At 37.7% G+C, this 23,969-nt stretch overlaps 1 protein-coding gene and 1 pseudogene across 1 annotated transcript in view; one reads left to right on the plus strand and one right to left on the minus strand.

The window, feature by feature from the left end:
* The window catches only part of OVCH2 (ovochymase 2), an 83,767-nt gene that overhangs the window by 33,381 nt on the left and 26,417 nt on the right, over nt 1-23,969 (minus strand).
* LOC114887572 lies at nt 15,813-16,752 on the plus strand (annotated as a pseudogene).

The following is a 23,969-nucleotide window of genomic DNA, read 5'->3' on the forward strand; positions in this document are numbered from 1 at the left end:
TGAACACATCTAATTTTTACCATGATTTCTTTCTTAAATTTTGTATTATTTACAAATATATTATTTTCCAAAATTTTGGCTATATTCATTCAAGTTATATATATTATTGACAAAGGATGTATAATGAAAGATTTAAATACCTGAAAAAAAAATTGAGACTAGATTTGTGATCAACTTTTGTAGTAAAGTTGTTATCAGCTTAAAATAGATCATTATAACTGTAAGATATTTTATGTAAACTCCTTAGTTACCGCAAAGAAAATACATACAGAAGTTACACAAAAGAAAAAGAGAAAGGAATCAAAACATATCAATTTAAAAACACACACACAACGAGATGAAGAAAGACAGCAAGAGAGAAAAAGTGGGATACAATAACTATCAGATAAACTGAAAACAGTTAACAAATGGCAACAGTAAATCCTCCATCAATAATCACTTTAAATGTAAATGGACTAAACTCCCCAATAAAAAGACACAGAATAGCTGAATAAAAAATCAAGATCCATATAAAAATCAAAAAATTCACTTTAGTGGCTCTGCTAATACCAAAGTAGACTTTAGGTCAAAAAGACTTTTGTCTCTAGAAACACGGAGGGTGATTACATAATGATAGAAGGATCACTTCAACGGGAAAATATAACAATTATAAATATATATGAACTCAACATCAAAACACCTAATTATATGAAACAAATACTGATAAATCTGAAAGAAGAAATTGACAACAATACAATCATAGTATTTTTAAATACTTCAATTTCAATAATGGATAGAATATCTTGACAGAAGATCAGTAAGAAACAGTGTATTTGAACAATACTATAGACCAAATGGGCCTAACAGACACATACAGGACTTTTCATCCAACAGCAGAAGAAAACACATTCTTCTCAAGCAGACGGAATATGCCTCAGGAATGATCACATATTAGGTCACAAAAAGTTTTAACAAATTTAAGAAAATCGAAATTATACTAAGTATATTTTCCAACCACAGTGGAATGAAACTTGAAATCAATGACAGCAAGAAAAGGGGAAAACTCACAAATACATAGAAATGAAATAACACACTGCTGAACAACCACTGAGTCAAAGAGGATATCAAAAGAAAATATAAAAATATCTTGAGGTCAAGATGGTGGACTAGGAGGACACAGAATTCACGTTTCCACACAACTAGGGCACCTACCAGGCACCGCTGACGAACCACGGACACCTAAGGGGGCGGGAGGAAACACCAGTGACCAGGTAGGACGTGGGGTGTTAGGGGGAGATGGGAGGAAAAGTGGAGGTGGGAGGGGACTGGTGCCCCTGAGGGGCAGTTGGAGGAGGGGAAGGGATCCCACACCCGAAGGGGGAAATTGGGGGACCACTGGGGGGGGCAGAGGATTAAAAGGGAGTGTGGCCAAGTTTCCCCTGACCACTTGGGCCCCCAGGAGCCTGCCAAGATCCCAGATCTGATCCTCTGCCCACCAAGGCCCACTCCAGGCGTGTGGGTACTGAGGGAGTGGGAGGAAGGGATCTGGGAGCAAAACTAAAGGCCAGACCTCTGGGACCAGCAGCCCTGAGGGGCGCTGGGGGAGGGGAGGAGTTCCTACACCCAGTGGGACACACCTATGGTTAGGGGTCCAGGGGGGATGGGGGAGACCCGGGGGTGGGGCACAGAGGAATGCGAGGGAAAGTGGCCAGCGCGTTCCCTGTCCACTTAGGCACCGGGGAGCCTGCTGGGCTCCCAAGCCTAACCCTCTGCCCTTGGAGCCTCCCTCCTTCTGTGCAGAGCCCAAGCCCCTACACCCCCACCCAGGGCCCTACATCTACACTCAGAGACCCCATCTGGGACCCCCTCCAAACTTGCTGGGCCTAAACCCCACCCACACACCCTCACCCAGGACCTTACCTCCAAACTCTGGAACACCACATTCCGGAGGCCCCCCTTTGGACGTGCTGCCTCTCCCCTTCCACACAGGTCCTAAGCAGAGGTCTCGCCCCACCCTAAACCCCACCTCTGCCTAAGTTCCACCCCCCGCCTAAACTCTGCCCCCATAGCCAAGGCTTTTTTTTTCCTTTTTTCCTCTTAGATTGGGGTTCTGTTTTACCTTGCTGTTGATTCATTTATATTTTTATTTATTCTAATAAATCTTTTATTTTTCTAATTTTATTTTATTCTTTACACTTTGTTACTGTTCTGCTCCTTATGGCTTGTTCCCTATTTTTTTTCCTCTTTTTTCTGTTCAGGTTTTGTTTTACCTTGTTACAGTTGTTTCAATTATATTTTTATTTTTCCTAATATATTTTTTATCTTTCTAATTTTATTTTATTTTTTATCCTTTATTATTGTACTGCTCCTTTTTTTCTTTTTATCTTTTTTTTGGCCACAACACATGGCTTGCAGGATCTTGGTTCCCAGGTTGGAGGTCAGGCGCGAGCTCCTGTGGTGGGAGTGATGAGTCCAAACCACTAGACTAACAGAGAACCTCAGACCTCAGGGAATATTAATCAGAGTGAAGCCTCCTGGAGGTCCTCATTTTGGCACCAAGACCTGGCTCTACCCAACTGCCTGCAAACTCCAGTGCTGTACACCTCAGGCCAAGTAAACAGTAAGACAGGAATACAGCCGCACCCATCAAAAAAAAAAATGAAACTACAAAACAATATGTTACAGATGAAGGAGCAAGGTAAAACCCTACAAGACCAAATAAATGAAGATGAAATAGACAACTTACCTGAAAAAGAATTCAGAGTAATGACAGTAAAGATAATCCAAAATCACGGAAACAGAATGGAGAAAATACAAGAAATGTTTAACAAGGACCTAGAAGAACTAAAGAGCAAATAAACAATGATGAACAGCACAATAACTGAAATTTAAAATACTCTAGAAGGAATCAATAGCAGAATAATTTAGGCAGAAGAATGGATAAGTGGCCTGGAAGATAAAAGAGTGGAAATAACTACCGCAGAGCAGAATAAAGAAAAAAAAATGAAAAGAATTGAGGACAGTCTCAGAGACCTCTGGGACAACACTAAACGCACCAACATTCGAACTGTAGGGGTCCCAGAAGAAGAAGAGAAAAAGAAAGGGTCTGAGAAAATATTTGAAGAGATTATAGTCAAAAACTTCCCTAATATGGGAAAGGAAATAGTCAATCAAGTCCAGGAAGCACAGAGAGTCCCATACAGGATAAACCCAAAGAGAAACATGATGAAACACATATTAATCAAATTTTAAAAAATTAAATACAAAGAAAAAATATTAAAAGCAGCAAGGGAAAAGCAACAAACAACATACAAGGGAATCCCCATAAGGTTAACAGCTGATCTTTCAGCAGAAACCCTGCAAGACACAGGAAGCGGCAGGACGTATTTAAAGTGATGAAAGGGAAAAACCTACAACTAAGATTACTCTACCTGGCAAGGATCTCATTCAGATTCAATGGAGAAATCAAAAGCTTTACAGACAAGCAAAAGCTAAGAGAATTCAGCGTCACCAAAACAGCTCTACAAAAAATGCTAGAGGAACTTCTCTAAGTGGGAAACACAAGAGAAGAAAAGGACCTACAAAAACAAACCCAAAACAATTAAGAAAATGGTCACAGGAACATACATATCGATAATCACCTTGAATGTAAATGTATTAAATGCTCCAACCAAAAGACAGAGACTGGCTGAATGGATACAAAAACAAGACCTGTATATATGCTGTCTACATGAGACCCACTTCAGACTTAGGGACACGTACAGACTGAAAGTGAGGGGATGGAAAAAGACGTTCCATGCAAATGGAAATCAGAAGAAAGCTGGAGTAGCAATACTCATATATCAGATAAAACAGACTTTAAAATAAAGACTTTTACAAGAGATAAGGACACTAAATAATGATCAAGGGATCAATCCAAGAAGAAAACATAACAATTATAAATATTTATGCACCCAAAATAGGAGCACCTCAGTACATAAGGCAAATACTAACAGCTATAAAAGAGGAAATCAACAGTAACACAATAATAGTGGGGGACTTTAACACCTCATTTACACCAATGGACAGATCATCCAAACAGAAAATGAATAAGGAAACACAAGCTTTAAATGACACAACAGACCAGATAGATTTAGTTGATACTTACAGGAAATTCCATCCCAAAACAGCAGATTACACTTTCTTCACAAGTGCGCATGGAACATTCTCCAGGATAGATAACATCCTGGGTCACAAATCAAGCCTCAGTAAATTTAAGAAAATTGAAATCGTATCAAGCATCTTTTCTGACCACAACGCTATGAGATTAGAAATCAATTACAGGGGGAAAACACAAACACATGGAGGTTACACAATACATTACTAAATAACCAAGAGATCACTGAAGAAGTCAAAAAGGAAATTAAAAAAATACCTAGAGAAAAATGACAATGAAGACACGATGATCCAAAACCTATGGAATGCAGCAACAGCAGTTCTAAGAGGGAAGTTTATAGCAATACAAGCCTACCTCAAGAAACAAGAAAAATCTCAAATAAACAATCTAACCTTACACCTAAAGGAACCAGAGAAAGAAGAACAAACAAAACTCAAAGTTAGCAGAAGGAAAGAAATCATAAAGAGCAGAGCAGAAATAAATGAAACAGAAACAAAGAAAACAACAGCAAAGATCAATAAAACTAAAAGCTCGTTCTTTGAGAAGAAAAACAAAATTGATAAACCATTAGCCAAACTCATCAAGAAAAAGACACAGGACTCAAATCAATAAAATGAGAAATGAAAAAGGAGAAGTTACAACAGACACTGCAGAGATACAAAACATCCTAAGAGACTACTACAAGCAACTCTACGCCAATAAAATGGACAACGTGAAAGAAATGGACAAATTCTTAGAGAGGTATAACCTTCTAAGACTGAACCAGGAAGAAATAGAAAATATGAACAGACCAATCACAAGTAATGAAATTGAAACTGTGATTAAAAATCTTCCAACAAACAAAAGTCCAGGACCAGATGGCTTCACAGGTGAATTCTATCAAACATTTAGAGAAGAGCTAACACCCATCATTCTCAAACTCTTCCAAAAACTGCAGAGGAAGGAACACTCCCAAACTCATTCTACGAGGCCACCATCACCCTGATACCAAAACCAGACAGAGATACTACAAAAAAATAAAATTACAGACCAATATCACTCATGAATATAGATGCAAAAATCCTCAACAGAATACTAACAAACAGAATCCAACAACACATTAAAAGGATCATACATCATGATCAAGTAGGATTTATCCCAGGGATGCAATGATTCTTCAATATACGCAGAACAATCAATGTGATACACCATATTAACAAATTAAAGAATAAAAACCATATGATCATTTCAACAGATGCAGAAAAAGCTTCTGACAAAATTCAACACGCATTTATGATAAAAACTCTCCAGAAAGTGAGCATAGAGGGAACCTACTTCAACATAATAAAAGAAATATATGACAAACCCACAGCAAACATCACTCTCAATGGTGAAAAACTGAAAGCATTTCCTCTAAGATCAGGAACAAGACAAGGATGTCCACTCTTGCCACAATTATTCAACATAGTATTGGAAGTCCTAGCCATAGCAATCTGAGACAAAAAAGAAATAAAAGGAATACAAATAGGAAAACAAGTAAAACTGTCACTGTTTGATGATGACATTATACTATACATAGAAAATCCTAAAGATATCACCAGAAAACTACTAGAACTAATCAATGAATTTAGTAAGGTTGCAGGATACAAAATTAATGCACAGAAATCTCTTGCATTCTTATACACTACCAACAAAAGATCAGAAAGAGAAATGAAGGAAACAATCCCATTTCCCATCACAACAAAAAGAATAAATACCTAGGAATAAACCTACCTAAGGAGGGAAAAGACCTGTACTCAGAAAACTATAAAATACTGGTGAAAGAAATCAAAGATAACATAAACAGATGAAGAGATATACCATGCTCCTGGATTGGAAGAATCAGTATTGTGAAAATGACTATACTACCCAAAGCAATCTACAGGTTCAATGCAATCCCTGTCAAATTACCCATGGCATTTTTCACAGAACTAGAACAAGAAATTTTGCAATTTGTATGGAAACACAAAAGACGCCGAATAGCCAAAGCACTCTTAAAAAAGAAAAACAGAGATGGAGGAATCAGGCTCCCTGCCTTCAGACTATACAGTAATCAAGACAGTATGGTACTGGCACAAAAATATAGATCAATGGAACAGGATAGAAAGCCCTAAGATAAACCCACGCACATATGGTCACCTTTGATAAAGGAGGCAAGAGTATACAATGGAGAAAATACAGCCTCTTCAATAAGTGGTGCTGGGAAAACTGGACAGCTACATGTAAAAGAATGAAATTAGAACACTCCCTAACACCATACACAAAAATAAACTCAAAATGGGTTCGAGACGTAAATGTAAGACTGGACAGTATAAAACTCTTAGAGGAAGACATAGGCAGAACACTCTATGACATAAAACACAGCAAGATCCTTTTTGATCCACCTCCTAGAGTAAGGGAAATAGAAACAAAAATAAACAAATGGGACCTAATGTAACTTAAAAGCTTTTGCACAGCAAAGGAAACCATGAACAAGACAAAAAGACAACCCTCAGATTGGGAGAAAATATCTGCAAATGAAGCAACTGACAAAGGACTAATCTCCAAAATATACAAGCAGTTCATGCAGGTCAATATCAAAAAAACAAACAATCCAATCCAATCCAAAAATGGTAGGAAGACCTAAATAGACATTTCTCCAAAGAAGACATACAGATGGCCAAGAGGCACATGAAAAGATGCTCAACATCACTAATCATCAGAGAAATGCATATCAAATCCACAATGAGGTATCACCTCACACCAGTCAGAATGGCCATCATCAAGAAATCTACAAATAAATGCTGGAGAGGGTGTGGAGAAAAGGGAACCCTCCTGCACTGTTGGTGGGAATGTAAATTGATACGGCCACTGTGGAGAACAGTATGGAGGTTCCTTAAAAAACTACAAATAGAACTACCATATGACCCAGCAATCCCACTACTGAGCATATACCCTGAGAAAACCATAATTCAAAAAGACACATGCACCCCAATGTTCATTGCAGCACTATTTATAATAGCCAGGACATAAAAGCAACCTAAATGTCCATCAACAGATGAATGGATAAAGAAGATGTTGCACATATATGCAATGGAATATTACTCAACCATAAAAAGGAATGAAACTGAGTTATTTGTAGTGAGGTGGATGGACCTAGAATTTGTCATACACAGAGAAGTTAGGTCAGAAAGAGAAAAACAAATGCTGTATGCTAACACATATATATGGAATTTTAAAAAACGGTACTGACAAACCTAGTGGCTGGGCAGGAATAAAGATGCAGACGTAGAGAACGGACTTGAGGGCACAGCGGGGGAAGGGGAAGCTGGGATGAAGTGAGAGAGTAGCATTGACATATATACACTACCCAATGTAAAATAGATGGCTAGTGGGAAGCTGCTGCATAGCACAAGGAGATCAACTTTATGCTTTCTGACGACCTAGAGGGATGGGATAGGGAGGGTGGGAGGAGGCTCAAGAGGGAGGGGATATGGGGATATATATATATATACACACACACACACATACATACATACATATAGCTGATTCACTTTGTTGTACAGGAGAAACTAGCAGAACAGTGTAAAGCATTTATACTCCAATAAAGATGTGAAAAAAAACCCTTGAGACAAATGAAAAGGGAAATGCAACTTAGGATATCTAGCTAAAGCAGTACCAAAAAGGAAGTTTAGAGTGATAAATATCACATTAAAAAAGAAGAAAAATAAACAACCTGACTTTACATCCCATGGAACTAGAAAAAGAAGAAAAAACTAAACCCAAGCAGAAGGCAGGAAAAAATAAAAATCATAGCAGATGACTTTCAATACTCCCTGAAAGGAGTTCAGGGTGGAGAGGAGAAATGAGGCACTCTGTGCTCTGGAAAGAACTGGGTGAACAGGTCTTCAGATAGTTAGATATTTTCAGGAGTCGATTTTATGAGCCCAATTCTTATATCTCTTCATAACTAGAAAAGCACTAAAATCCTTCATGGTGACGTCTGCTCCTCATGACTAGCAGAAACCTTCTGCAAAAAAATGTGTGCTTGATTGCATGTACTCCCCCTTCACCAAATTCACATATATACTGACCTTTCCCCCCAGTCTCCTTGGAGCAGTTTCTCAGAGCTATCTGGAATGCTGTTTCCTGGGCCATAGTCCTCACTTTGTCCCAAATAAAACATAACTCATAACTCAAAAAAAATTAATTAATTAACTAAAGGTCATAGCAGAAATAGAGAATAGAAAAATAATTTTTAAAATCTACAAAACTAAGAGTTGTACTTTAAAAAATAAACAAAATAGAGAAATCTGTAGCTAGACTAGGGAAAAATGAGGGCTCAATAAATAAAATCATAAATGAAAGAAGAAACTTCCCTGGTGGTGCAGTGGTTAAGAATCCGCCTGCCGATGCAGGGGACACGGGTTTGATCCCTGGTCCAGGAAGATCCCACATGCAGCGGAGCAACTAAGCCCATGCACCACAACTACTGAGCCTGTGCTCTAGAGCCCACAAGCCACAACTACTGAAGCCCACATGCCTAGAGCCCGTGCTCCACAACAAGAGAAGCCACTGCAATGAGAAGCCCGCACACTGCAACTAAGAGTAGCCCCGCTCGCCGAACTAGAGAAAGCCCATGCACAGCAACGAAGACCCAATGCAGCCAAAAATAAATGAATTTATTTAAAAAAAAGTGGATGCCTCAGAAATAAAAAGTATTATAAGGGATTACACAAACAATTATGTGTGAACAAATTGGATAACCTAGAAAAAATACATAAATGCTAGAAACATACAACTTATCAAGACTGAATCAAGAATAAAGTTAAAATAGAACTATCATATGATCTAGCAATCCCATTTCTGGATATATACCTGAAGGAAATGAAAACATCATCTCAAAGAGATACATGCACTCCCATGTTTACTGCAGCATTACTCACAATATCTAAGACATGGAAATAACATAAGTGTCCATCAACAGATGAATGAATATTATATATATATACACACACACACATATATCATAATGTATACACACACACACACAATGGAATATTATTCAGCCATAAAAAAGCTATCCTGCCTTATGTGACAACATGGATGGACTTTGAGGGCATTAAGCTAAGTGAAATAAGTCAGACAGAGAAAGGCAAGTACTGTATGTTCTCACTTATATGTGGAATCTTAAAAATCCAAAATCATAGAAATAGAGGGTACAATAGAGGCTGTCAGGCTCTGCGAGTGGGGAAACAGTGAGATGTTTGTCAAAGGGTACAAACTTCCACCTATAAGATGAATAAGTTCTGGGGATCTAATTTGGAGCATAGTGATTTTAGTAAACAATACTGTATTATATACTTGAAACTTGTCAAGAAGGGAGATCTTAAATGTTCTCATCACATACACACACAAAAAGATAATTATGTACGGGGAGGGAGGTGCTAATTAACCATATTGTGGTAATCATTTTGCAATATATATGTGCATCAAAACATCACATTGTATTCCTTAAAGTTAATTATGTTACAGGTCAATAATATCTCAATAAATTTGGGGGGAAGAAAAAGAGAAAAAGAAAGCCTGAACAGACCAATGACATATAAAGAGATTAAATCAGTAATCAAGAACCTTCCAACAAAGAAAAGCCAAAGATAATTTGGCTTCATGGGTGAATTCTACCACACATTCAAAGAAGAATTATACTAATTCTTCTTAAACTCTTCCAAAAATAGAAGCAGTGTGACCACCTTCAAACTCATTTTATAAGTTCAGCATCACCTCAATAGCAAAGCCATACAAAGACACTACAGGAGTCATCTTCTTCATGATCATCCTAATGACCGTATCTGGAAATCTCAGAGTAAGCTTGTCCTTAGCCAGGGCAATTAGGCAAGAAAAAAAAAAAAAAAGGGTGTACAAATCAGGAAAAATTGTCCCTGTTTGCATACAACATAATTTTATATAGAGAAAACTGGAAAGTCCATCAAAAAATTGTTTGAACTAATAAATTCAATAAAGTTGCAAGATACAAAATCAACACATAAAAATCATTTTCATTACTCTACAATAACAGTGAACTATCTGAAAAGGAAATGAGGAAACAATCTCATTTACTATAATACCAAAAAGAAGAAAATACCTAGGAATAAACTTAACTAAGGAAATGAAAGACGTGTATACTGAAAACTGCAAAATATTGGTAAAAGAAATTAAACAAGACTCAAACATTAAAACATCCTGTGTTCTTGGGTTGGAAGACTTAATATTGCTAAAATATCCATTCTACCCAAAGCAGATTCAATACATCTGTATCAAAGTCCCAATAGAACTTTTTACAGAAATAGAAAAAACAATTCTAAAATTCATATGGAACCACAAAGAACTCCAAATAGCCAAAATAATCTTGAGAAAAAAGGACAAAGCTGTAGTCCTCACACTTCCTGATTCCAAAATATATTACAAAGTTACAGTAATTAAAACAGTATGGTACTGGCATAAAGACACAATACAGACCAATGAATAGAACAGTGAACCAAAAATAAACGCATGCATATACAGTCAACTAATTTTTGACGAGGGCTTCAAGAATACCCAGTGGGCAAAGGATAGCCTCTTCAATAAATAGTGCTGGGAATACTGGATATCCCTAGAGAATAAAATTGACAATTATCTTACACTATACAAAAAAATCAACTCAAAATGGAATAAAGACTTAAAACGTAAGACCTAAAACTGTAAGAGTAAAACTCCTGGAAGAAAACATAGGGAAAAGGATTCATGTCATTGGCTTTGGCAATGATTTCTTTGATACCAAACCAAAAGCACAGGCAACAAAAACAAAAATAGACTCGTGAGACTGCATCGAACTAAAAAGCTTCTGCACAGCATGGAAATAATCAACAGAGTGAAAAGGCAACTATAGACTAGGAGAAAATATTTGCAAACTATATATCTGATAAGGGGTTAATTTCCAAAATATATAAGGAACTCATAAAACTCTACAGCATAAAAACTAATAACTTGATTAAAAAATGAGCTAAAGACTTAAGTAGACTTTTTCCCAAAGAATACACAGAAATGGCCAACAGGGATATGAAAAGGTGCTCAACATCACTAATCAGCAAGTAAATGCAAATCAAAACCACAATGAGATATCACCTCACATGTGTCTGGATGGCTATTACCAAAAAAAAAAAAAAAAAAGACAAGTGTGGGCCAGGATGTAGAGAAAGAGGAAGCTCTTGTACCGTTTTGCTGGGAAGGCAAAATGGTGCAGTTGTTATGGAAAACTGTAGGGAGGTCCCTCAAATAATTAAAAATAGAACTGCCATATAATTCACTAATCTCAGCTCTAGATATTTACCTAAAAGAACTGAAATTAGTATCTCAAAGAGATATTAGGACTCCCTTGTTCACTGCAGCATTATTCATACTAGCCAAGATATGAAAGCAATGTAAATGTCCATCAACAAAGAAATGGATAAACACATTTTGGTAAACACATACAATGGAATATTATAGTCTTAAAAAAAGAAAGAAATTCTATAATATGTGACAATATACATGAACCTGGAGAACACTATGCTAAGTGAAATAAGCTGGTCACAGAAGGACAGTACTGCATGATTTTACTTTATAAGATATCTAAAAGAGTCACATTCATAGAATCAAGAGTGGAATGATGGTTGCCAGGGGCTGAGGATGGAGCGAAATGAGGAGTAGCTAATCAATACACATCAAGTTTGAATTAAGCAAGATGAGTAAGTTCTAGAGATCTGCTGTAGAACATTGTACCTATAGTTAACAATACTGTATTGTATACTTAAAAACCTACTAAGAGAATAAGTCTCATGCTAAGTTTTTTTTTTTTTTTTTAAAGCAAAGGCTTTTTTTTTCCTTTAAGCATTTTATTTTTGCGCTGCGCTGTGTGTTAGCTGCAGCACGTGGGCTCTAGTTGAGGCATGTGAGCTCAGCTGTTGTGGCTCACGAGCTTAGTTGCCCCATGGCATGTGAGATCTGAGTTCCCTGACCAGGGATCAAACCTGCATCCCCTGCATTGGAAGGCAGATTCTTTACCACTGGACCACCAGCGAAGTCCCTCATGCTAAGTATTCTTACCACAACAGAATAAACATGAAAAAATCATTAATTTATTCATTCACCCATTCATTCATTTAGTACTGCTATGTACCAGGCACTCTGCAATGTTCTAACAATAAACTGTTGAACAAGGCAGACATGACCCCCTCCCTCATGGGAGTTGTAGGATAGTAGATAAAAAAGACAAATGCAATTATTTGCTCCAGTACCTATAAAATTAAAAGTGTGTAAGTGCAAAACATATTTCAGGATTCTTTGAAATTGTTCGCCAGGAGAATATGACTTAGTCTACGGTGTCAGGGGAGGTTTCAACAGTGAAATTTAAACCTGAGAGCATAAAGGTGACTAGAAGTTACTCTTCCATTAGAAGGGGTTGTTGAGTGATGAATACAATTATAAAATGGTTTGTAGTTGGGTAAAGATAGAGATGTGGGAGTATCTATTTATCTTTAGGTCATAACACAATGTCTGATACATAGAAAGACTTTTTAAAAATTGTTTAACACTAATTTAACAAACATCTATTTACTGCCATCTATATTCCCAATATTGCACCATTTAAAAAGGGATACAGAATAATTTGTCATGGACACTACATCTTCACTCCAGGGAAAGAGCAAGATCTTCAACTATAATGGGTAATAATTAAATGGTGTGAACAAAATGTTAGGAGGAGGGCAGGGGTGAAGGGAATTTAATTCTCCCAGATGTCATCTGGAATGTTTGTTGTATCACTCATCAGCCACAGTTGGGTTTCCTTAAAGCCTAAAGGAGCTGTGTCTTTCCAGGAGAGATGGAACCTCGCAGCATGTCCATTTCCTAACTTGTTGGAGTTGAGGTCTTTGAGCTGTCAGACCCTCATTATGTGGATTATCAGGCTTAACTTTGTTCTGAAGGTTATTGATCTATAGGCTCCTTCAAGCCCAGAATCAAAGGAGCCTGACCTTCAACCTAGAGAGTGTTCTGCTATGTGGCCATGGTCTAAGAACACAGCCAGAATCAGAATCAACTGTGGCCATGTATCTTGGACAACCTGCTAGTGAACGTGGCAGCTGTGTATGGCAGGGTGATAAGAAAAATGTTAGTGTGAGCTTCATGGTTTTATTAGAACGCATACATGTTGGTAGGTCACTGGGGAGAGGGAAGGCCATGTATGTGAGAAATGTCTACAGCCAACAAGCCCGGTGTGTATCTCAAGTGTCCTAGTACAATTCTATAATACATATGGAAAATTTATACAATTTAAAAAAATGTATGTCACTTAGAATGTTGATAATAATACTGCAATTCCATTAGATGCCTATTTGTAAACTAAATTGTACTAGCGAATCCAAATCTAAACACACGTGATATGAAAACCTGGACCACTGACTACAGCCACATTTCAGAAATGCCACAAATTTTCACAACCATATTAGTCATGTTGATCTAATAATCAACTTCAAGGATAGTAAAATGTTATGTTTTACAATTTAATTAAACTGAAATTTTCATTTTTTTCCATTTAACTAAAAAAATTAATGGAACCTGAGGGTGTTTAGAAAATATTTTACTTATACACTTTTACATAATCATGTTTACATGTTATTTCTCTGCCCCAGTAGATGTACACATGTAATTTCTCTATCCCAAGTGATTCTCAATGAAGTTTTCCAAAACAAGTGAAGTAATTAATTTGTAATTACAAGTGAAATAGGTGATTTGGGCCTTATCCTAAATGACACCAAATATGCCTTTGCTGTACAGCAACAATTCCTTGGAGACTATCACTAGTGTTGCAGTGGATGTATCACTAGTTCATACTTGTTCATTTTTAAGGATACAGACATATTTCTCTTCTATGTACCAGAAATTACAAGTTGGTTATTTCAAGCAAACTATTAGTAATTGAGCATTTATTTGTTGTGTTAACAGTGCTTGGAGTTATCACCCACATCATGCAATTTAACCCAAGAATCACATGAGGTGTGTATTATCTCCTTTTTAAAGGTAAGGAAAAAGAAGAGCAAACATTTCTTGTAACTTGCCTATGATTTCATAGACAGCAAGAAGCAGAGCTAGAAACTGACCCTAGGTCTGCATGGCTCCAAAGTCCATGGTATTCTGCATGTCACTTTGCCTTCCACGCTGGTACTCATATCCAACTTTGAAAACATTTGTGTGTTTCATACATCTATTTTCTTTAAAGATATAAAATTCGTTTCAGGTTTGGGTCTTTGTCTAGTTAAAAAAGCCAGAACTTGATAATTCATATACATAATCCTAGTACCATTCATACTATAACATACCATTGTCATGATTCACATGTAACACTGAGTAGAATGTGCGTGGTCGCTGATAGTATGTATGTATGTTTTCTTAATTCTTCTTTAGAGTTTCTTGAAAAAACAAATTATTCATAAGAATATGCTGATCTTTAAATTAGAGGAGTCATCGGAATGACTGAAGGTAATTAACACATTCTCACCTGCCCTTGATCATGTGATCTATTTTGAAGTAAGGGAGCATTATTCTGAAATACTAATCTTTCTTTTTTTTTTTATTTATTTTTTATTTTATTTTATCTTTTTTAATCTTTCTTTCAGTCTAATTTCCTAGCTTTCCTTGCTGGCTACCTCTATTCCTACCCCCGTAACTACCCCTTCCTCCCATCCTATCATATGCCCCTACTTCTTATTTCTATACAGTTGCTTAATAGAACCGAAGAAATCAAAACTTAACTAACCCAAGTCCCAAGATGTTTCAGTTCACTTTGCATTTAATCCTCGCCCATAAAAATATGCAGACTCTTCTTATTGTTTCATACAATCCCATAAGTATGAAAAGGTATGGTATAGAAGGTAAGTCCTGGAAGATTCTGCAAAATATCCACGATGTTTATCTCATAAACACAGTAAAAATTCGATTTGCCTTCCATCTTGAACATGGACACCTTCTTGCCCTCGCTATCAAATATTATAACTAAGGATGTGATATTTTTTATTCCAGGAAAAAGATCAAGTAAGAAAGAGATGTCAAAGTCAACATCATATTTTTTGGCCCAATCAGTTGCATAAATGGAGACAGCATTTACTAAGGCAGACATTACTGAATAGAGGCACATTTGGGATGGGGCTGGAAAATCAAGAGCTGGTCTTTCTTTGAAAATGTAGGTTATTTACAGGTCATGTTATTACAGTCGATACTGCTGTAAACATTCTTTTACATATCGCCCATGCACATGAGTAAGATTTATACAGCTTCTTCTGTGTTATCTGGGTTGGATCTTCTAATTGTCAAACAGAGGAATCATAATCTTTGCTTTGGCTTAAATAAAGTAAAAGTAAATAAAGAGTATGTAAATAGGAGTAAAATAGCTGAGTCCTAAGGTAATCAAGTCTTCAGTTTCAATATTTTCATGGAAATTGAAAAGAAAATTTATATGCACAAAGTATTCTATAAGTGAGGCAAATTTACCATTTAACTTATTTATAAGGTTATATTTAGGTTATGTTTAGGTATATAAATGCAGGGTCATTTCAGTCAATTTAGTCTCCTCTGGTTCTGATTTCAGTAGGCACTGTTAAATGAATAGATGGAGACTGCAAACCATACAACAGTGATAGAGTTCATTATTTGGGGATTAACAGATAATCCCACACTATGTGCCATCTCTTCTTAGATTTTTCTAGGAGTTTATACAGTTACCGTAGTGGGAAATATTAGCATAATCGTCTTAATCCGAAGTAGCCCTCAGCTTCCCGCGCCTACGTACCTTTTCCTCGGCCATCTGGCCTTTGCAGACACTGGGTATTCCACATCAGTCACACCCGTCATGCCGATGGGTTTCTGAAGAGAGAGAACTGCCATCCCAGTCACTGGCTGTATAGCTCAGCTTGGCTCTGATGTCACCTTTGGGACTACAGAGTGCTTCCTGCTGGCCACCATTGCCTACAATCACTATGGGTCCATTTGCTCTCGCCTGCTCTACTCCACCCACATGTCCCTAGTGGTCTGCTTCTTTCTGTTGGAGGCCTCCTACTTGGGTGGATGACATAAATGCTTCTTCACTTACAGGCTGTTTGATGAATCTCTCCTTCTGAGGACCAAATAAAACGAACCATTTTTTCTGTGACCTCTTCCCACTCTTGAAGCTTTCTTGCGGCCATGTTTCTATTGCTGAAACATCTCCTGCCATCTCTTCTGCATCGGTCCTCATAAGCACACTATTAACCGTAATCGTGTCCTACAGCTACATCCTCCACTCAATCCTGAAGATGCACTCCACTGAGGGGAGGAAGAAGGCCTTCTCTACCTGCATTTCCCACCACACTGCAGTCACTTTGTTTCACGGGACAGTTTTGTTTGTTTACGTAATGCCCAAATCGAGCTATTCAGCGGATCAGGTCAAAGTGGCATCTGTAACCTACATAGTGGTGGTTCCCATGCTGAACCCCCTCATCTGCAGTATGAGGAACAAGGAGGTGAAAGAGGCTATGAGAAAACTAATGGCTAGAGCACATTGGTTTTCCTGAATTAAATCAGATATAAATCTATACACTACCAAACATAAGGTAGATAGCTAGTGGGAAGCAGCCGCATAGCACAAGGAGATCAGCTCGGTGCTTTGCGACCGCCTGGAGGGGTGGGGTAGGGAGGGTGGGAGGGAGGGAGACGCAAGAGGGAAGAGATATGGGAACATATGTATAACTGATTTACTTTGTTGTGAAGCTGAAACTAACATACCATTGTAAAGCAATTATAGTCCAATAAAGATGTTAAAATGAAAATAAAAAACAAACCATTAATTTGGGGAACATTTTTGATGGATATTTTAATGATATTTATCATTAACTTTACCACTTTTATAGTGATAAGCTCCTGTAAATATAAAAATCCAATGTTTACTTCTATTTATAAAGTTAAGTGTATCATTAACTTGGATGTCTGCTTGGTTCAAATTAAATATAGAATTTTCAAGTTAAGAATACCTTTGGAAAATAATTTCTGCTTAAAATTCCATTTACCAATGATAGAGTCCTATTTAAATGGAGAAAGATCTCAACCAAAGATCAAATTTACTTGAATACCATCTTGTAAAATAACATTCAGGAAAGAAACTTCTCCCCAACAATGTATAATAGGTGACGATATTGACAGGTCAGCAGTTAAGGGTACTTCCTTTAAAGGTACTGCCCTCCCTTGGTCAATGGATATTTCAACTTTTGGAAACATAGGTGTTAGTGTCTCAGAAATGCTTTTATTTATTTTTACTTTATTTAAGCCAAAGCAAAGGTTATGATTCCTCTGTTTGACAATTAAAAGATCCAACCCAGATAACACAGAAGAAGCTGTATAAATTTCAGCTGACTCCTCTCATAGGTGGTCTTACCAGATGAATACTAGAGTAGGATTTTGGACACTGACATTTCTTTGGAGTGGGAGACTGGGATGTTGGGACTTTCTTTTAACAGTCGAAAGGTAGGAAATATGAAATTTTGTTTTAGGCAAAGAATATCCACCACACACTTTGTACTATTTCTCAAGGAGTTGTCCACTGTCACTACTTCCACTGTCCTTTTTGAAGGTGCTTATGATCCAATTTGGTTATAGCAATTGTCTCTAAATTGATTCCCTTCCTCCTGTGCTCCTTTCACAACGCTTATGATTAATATTTTAGCTAGTGTATTTTATTTCTAGCATATTAATAATGTCAGACAAATTCTGAGACAGTTTGCAGGGATCACTTTACAAGCTGACTTCCTATTCCTGGGCTCTTCACTGACCAGATCAAGGGAACTTTCTGCCTGGAAGCCTCTTTGTGGGATTTCTCTGGTCCCGTTTCCCCATTCATACTTCTTACATCAATTACAGGCCTATACCCCCACCAGTGCAATAATTCTGGGGCAACAGCCAGCACAGACATTGTCCCCTGCAAAGAGAAGGAACTCAAAGGTATGACTTCAGTCTTGGAAAGGGCCATCTTAGAGTTGTGGTGGGTGCTCTGCACTCTGGTGGTTGATGTTTTATATTGACTGTTTCTGGCAGTCTTCCTCTTTACATTTCCCATTATTTCTTGCTTTTCACGAGTTTATCCTTAGCCCTCTGCCTTTCTCTCCATCCCCCATGGTCTTCTTGGGTGAGCTCATCTTCTCCCATGAGCTCAGCTACCACCTGTAAGGTGACAGTATCCCTATCTCCAAATACAACCTTCCTTGTAGGACAGATGAACTTCTTCACTGGCCTTTTCCTCAAGACTCTCAAACTCGTCGTACCGTCACTGAATTTTTTATATTTCTCCCCAAACTATTCCTTCCCTTCTGTTCCTTTCTCAATAAATTGCAACTCTTTTTTAAAAAAAATACATTTATTTTTATTTATTTATTTTTGGCTGTGTTGGGTCTTTGTTGCTGTGCATGGGCTTTCTCTAGTTGTGGCGAGCGGGGGCTACTCTTTGTTGTGGTGCGTGTGCTTCTCATTGCAGTGTCTTCTCTTGTTGTGGAGCACAGGCTCTGGAGCGCAGGCTTAGTAGTTGTGGTGCACGGGCTTAGTTGCTCCGTGGCATGTGGGATCTTCCCGGACCAGGGATTGAACCCATGTCCCCTGCATTGGCAGGCGGATTCTTAACCACTGCACCACCAGGGAAGTACCAATAAATGGCAAATCTTTGTGAGGTTTAGTACTCCAACAAATTTAGGGTGACCCTCACTGCACACCCATCAAAATGGTCTACTCCCCTCCATCCCTTTCCTTCTCTCAGATGAAATACATGTCACATGTTGACCTCCTCCTTATCTATTTTGTGCAGGCACATAAACAGTCCCTGATTGATTGTGATAAATCCATGCATTTTTCCTTTTTATTTCCACTCTAAGGGAATTCAAATAATTCAATCACCCAGATGTAGGGAGTGAGGTGTGGCACTATTATGGTCTTTATTGGAGAGGATATACATTGCCATTCTTTTTCTAGAACTTCTAAGATTGCCAGCAAACCACTAGAATCTAAGCAAGAAGCATAGAGTAGATCCCACAGCCCTCAGAGAGAACCAACCGGCCGACAACTTCATCTTAACTTTTAGCCTCCAGAGCTGTGAGACAATACATTTCTGTTGTTTAAGCCACCTACTTTGTGGTACTTTTGTTACAGCTGCCCTCACAAACTAATACAATTGCATATCTAGTTTTCCCTTCAAAATCTACCATCAACTAATTTAATCCTAGAGGAAGAGGAAGTGAAGGCTTAGAAAGATGTCAGGAATGTTATGCTAACGGATGTCACTCCAAAAAGGGAAAAAAGAATATTAGGAGTGGTACAAAGCATCTTCCCTAAACAGTGTGTCAAAAACTAAGGATCAAGAACACCACTGTGGGGACAATAAAAAACTCCCTTTGTAAGATTTCTTTTGGGAAGTTCCCTACTTACTATGGATTATAGATTGTTACATAGAAGGTAGGATTTGATTGGGGAAATTTTAAAAGATCCTGAACTGTTGTGATATTAAAAGATTCTTAGTCTATATAAATTTCAGGAAGCTTTTCTTCTTCTGAAATGGACTGGGACTTATGAAGTCATTGACATTTCCCAGATTCTCTAAAATACTCACTCTGTAGTGGTGCTGGAGAAGACTGAAAGCAAAGGGGCAAGAGGTAATTTCTTGGGGGCGAGGAAATCATTGCATATTGTGATTCGGTTGGTGGTTATACTTGTCAAAAGTCATCAACCTGTATATTTAAACTGTTCATATGTAAATTACACTTCAGTAAAGTTGCTATTTTAGAAGGTATTACAAGAGAGTACTCTTTCCTGTTCCCATTTTAATCTGAGGCTATAGGAAGCGGTGATGGTGCCATCATCCACCTACCCATGTAAGCCAATAGAGTTTCCTAATTGTTTCTCAAAGATGTTCCCCTTACCTAGTGTACCTGCTCTAGCTTCCTATATATTCTTTTTGCTGACCTTCATTCCTTTCTTTAAACCTTATACCTATATCAGCATTAATTTTACTTCTGCTTTAAAAAACACTTCATTACTTCTTCTTTTAACGCAGATTTGCTTGTGATGCATTTTAACAGATTCTTTCAATCATAAAAAAGGTCTTGGGCTTCCCTGGTGGCGCAGTGGTTGAAAGTCCACCTGCCAATGCAGGGGACACGGGTTCGTGCCCCGGTCCGGGAAGATCCCACACGACGCGGAGCGTCTGGGCCCGTGAGCCACGGCCGCTGAGCCTGCGCGTCCGGAGCCTGTGCTCCGCAACGGGAGAGGCCACAGCGGTGAGAGGCCCGCATACCGCAAAAAAAAAAAAAAAAGTCTTTATTTATTTTTAACATCTTTATTGGAGTATAATTGCTTTACAATGGTGTGTTAGTTTCTGCTTTATAACAAAGTGAATCAGTTATACATATACATATGTTCCCATATCTCTTCCCTCTTGCGTCTCCCTCCCTCCCACCCTCCCTATCCCACCCCTCTAGGTGGTCACAAAGCATCGAGCTGATCTCCCTGTGCTATGCGGCTGCTTCCCACTAGCTATCTATTCTATGTTTGGTAGTGTATATCTGTCCATGCCACTCTCTCACTTTGTCACAGCCTACCCTTCCCCCTCCCCACATCCTCAAGTCCATTCTGTAGTAGGTCTTCGTCTCCATTCCCGTCTTACCCCTAGGTTCTTCTAAAAAGGTCTTTATTGCACCTTCATTTTTGAGAGATATTTCTATTTTAGGTAGAATTCTAGGTTACTAGTAAACAAAAATCTTTGAGCACTTTTAAGATTTAATTTTCTTGCTTCCATCAATACTTTCCAAAACTCAGCTATTAGTCATTTGATTTTTTTTGAAGGGAATAGGTCTTTTACTTCTCCTCTGGAAGCTTTTAACATTTTTGTTTTGTTTTGGGCTTCCTGTAGTCTTTTTATGATTTCCTTGAGTGTGGTTTTTCTTATACTTATCATGTTCGGAATCTGCAAAGTTTCTTGAATTTGTAGCTCATGGTCCTTCATCAGTTTGGAAAATTATCATTGAATATTTCTTCAGAAATTTCTCTACTTTCTTCTAGAAGTTCATTACACATACGTTAGATCTTTTCATAATTTCTTATACAGCTCTCACACTCTTTTTGTATTTTTGATGATTTTTTCTTTGTCTTGTAATGTGTATGTTTTCTACTAACCTACCTTTCAGTTTACTAATCATCTTTTCTGCTGTGTCCAATCTACTATTAACCCAACAGCTGAATTCCTAATTTATTTTGTTTTTCATTTTTAGGATTTAAACTTGATTCCTTTTCTTTTTCTTTTTGTATTCATTTCTGTGGTGTGACTCTTCATATTATTCCCCTATTTTTCTTAGATGTATTATTAATATTTAATATTTAAGTACCTGGTTTTTATGCATTTGGTCCTATCTTGTGGCATATCTTATCTTTTTTTTAATTGATGAGCAATGTGGATAAAAAATTTTAGAGGTTCTAGATGAGATTATCTTCTTCCGCACTGTTTTCAATTTTATTCTAGCAGAAAAATAAAGCACTGGCTTGATCCCTTTGAGGAAATGAAAATAGAGTGCCCAAAGGGGTCATTCACATAAAAAAAGAACGGATGCCTCCATGTACAGTATAACGCCTAAACTTGCATCCTAATAGAATGTGGTGGTTGGGTGTTGTACTTTGTTGGGGATAATCTATTTCTGGTTTGACCTTATTTCTAGGATGCAGCAATTCCTAAGGTGTAGTACTTCAGGACTCTCAAGTAAAAGCATAAGGTGTTGTGAGGCCGTCTACCTTAAACAGCCTATCTAACAAACCAGCAATGCAAAATGCCAAAATCTCTGCTAAGATCATCAGGCTCTCATAGGCTGATTTCCACTTGGTGTTTGATATCTCACCAGCCCAAGTGCAACTTGGGAGTAGTCAAATTCCATAATGAGGAATTATATGTAGAATTTCAGGCTCACTTCTCTATAGCTTTTTCCTCTACAGGATCTTGGCCTCACAAGTCTTAGGTATCGCTGACCTCAAAGTTCTATGTACTTACCCTACCTCACTGCCAAAAGCCCCAGGCTGTGTCTTTTTGCTCAGTCTCTATTCCTCATAATATCATTTGGCAAATGCATTTATTTGTGAGGCTCAAGAAAGGCTTTACCAGAGAAATGACATTTAAACTGAGACATAAGGAAAAAAAGAGTTAACTGGTCATTGAGAGCTGGTAATGCAGTTGCAGAAACTTTGGTGGGTGGGTAAAAGTAGTGATGTGGGAGGTTGAACTAATTATCCTTAGCTCAAAGTACAGTGTCTGGTACACAGCAAGCATTCAACAAATGTCTGTTGGTTAAACATTAACTCTAATTCAATGAATATTTATTTAGTGTCTCTTTTATTTCTAGCACGAGGTTATGAACTGAGGAAACAAAGTTAAATAGGTTATGTGCTTTTCTTTCAAGAAGTTCACAACAAAGAAATGTTTCTTAAAAATACAATGGTTTCCATTCAAGCGGTATGAATAAAGTGCTAGTTGACATGTTCTTTTAACCTTTAAAACAATTTTAAGATGTTTTTATTTTTTTAATAAAATTTATGATTTAAAGTGTTCAGCATGATTTTTTTTTTTTCGGTACGTGGGCCTCTCACTGTTGTGGCCTCTCCCGTTGCGGAGCACAGGCTCCAGATGCGCAGGCTCAGTGGCCATGGCTCACGGGCTCAGCCGCTCCGCGGCATGTGGGATCTTCCCAGACCAGGTCACGAACCCGTGTCCCCTGCATCAGGAGGTGGACTCTCAACCACTGCGCCACCAGGGAAGCCCCAGCATGATGTTTTGACATACATATACATAGTGAAGTGATAAATATAACCAAGCTAACATACCCATCTACTCACATCTCTTTATCATTTTTAGGTGTGATAAGAGTAACTTAAGTTTACTCTTAGAAAATATCCAGTATAAAATACAGTATTATTAACTACAGTTATAATGCTCTACATTTGATCTCTAGAACTTATTCATCCTATATAACTAACTTTGTACCCTTTGACCAGCATCTCCCCATTCCCTCCATTTCCCCAACTCTGGTAACTACCATTCTATTCTCTGCTTCTATGAATTTGACTTTCTTAGATTTCACTTATAAGTGAGCTCATGCAGTATTTTCCCTTCTGTGTCTGGCTTATTTCATTTAGCACAATGTCTCCAGGTACACCTATGATGTCACAAATGGCAAGAGTTCCTTCTTTCTTAATGGGTGAATAATATTTCATAGTGTATATATTCTACATCTATTGACACAATCATGTGGTTGTTATTTTTCATTCTATTAATATGGTGTATCACATTGATTGATTTTCATATGTTAAACCAACCTTGCATCGCAAGGATAAATACCATTTGGTCAAAATTTTGAGTCTTAAAATAATGAATGAAATTAAAAGTTTAGATAATTACATGAGGAGGCAGAGACTTTTACACTAAACAAGGACATTTGTGAAAATGGAATGGTGAAGTTTATGAAATGGTTGATCAGAGAACCTCTAGCCAAACTTTAATTCAATGTTGAGCAAAGAATGAGAACTGTAGACCCAATAGGCTCCGACACCACCTATAGTCAATGGAGCTATGATTTGAATCTCAGCTGCAAGCCTTTTGGGAGCTCTCCTCACCAGTATTCACTTATTCACAACTCTCGGCTTCATCTCTTTGAAATACTCTTTGTTTGCTGGGGTTTCTCCTATATGTTTTATGTTCATTCTGGAAATCTCCTTTCTA

The sequence above is a fragment of the Monodon monoceros genome, unplaced genomic scaffold (genome assembly GCF_005190385.1).
Source record: "Monodon monoceros isolate NGI ecotype Baffin Bay Population unplaced genomic scaffold, NGI_Narwhal_1 Super_Scaffold_7, whole genome shotgun sequence".
NCBI classification, from domain to species: Eukaryota; Metazoa; Chordata; class Mammalia; order Artiodactyla; family Monodontidae; genus Monodon; species Monodon monoceros.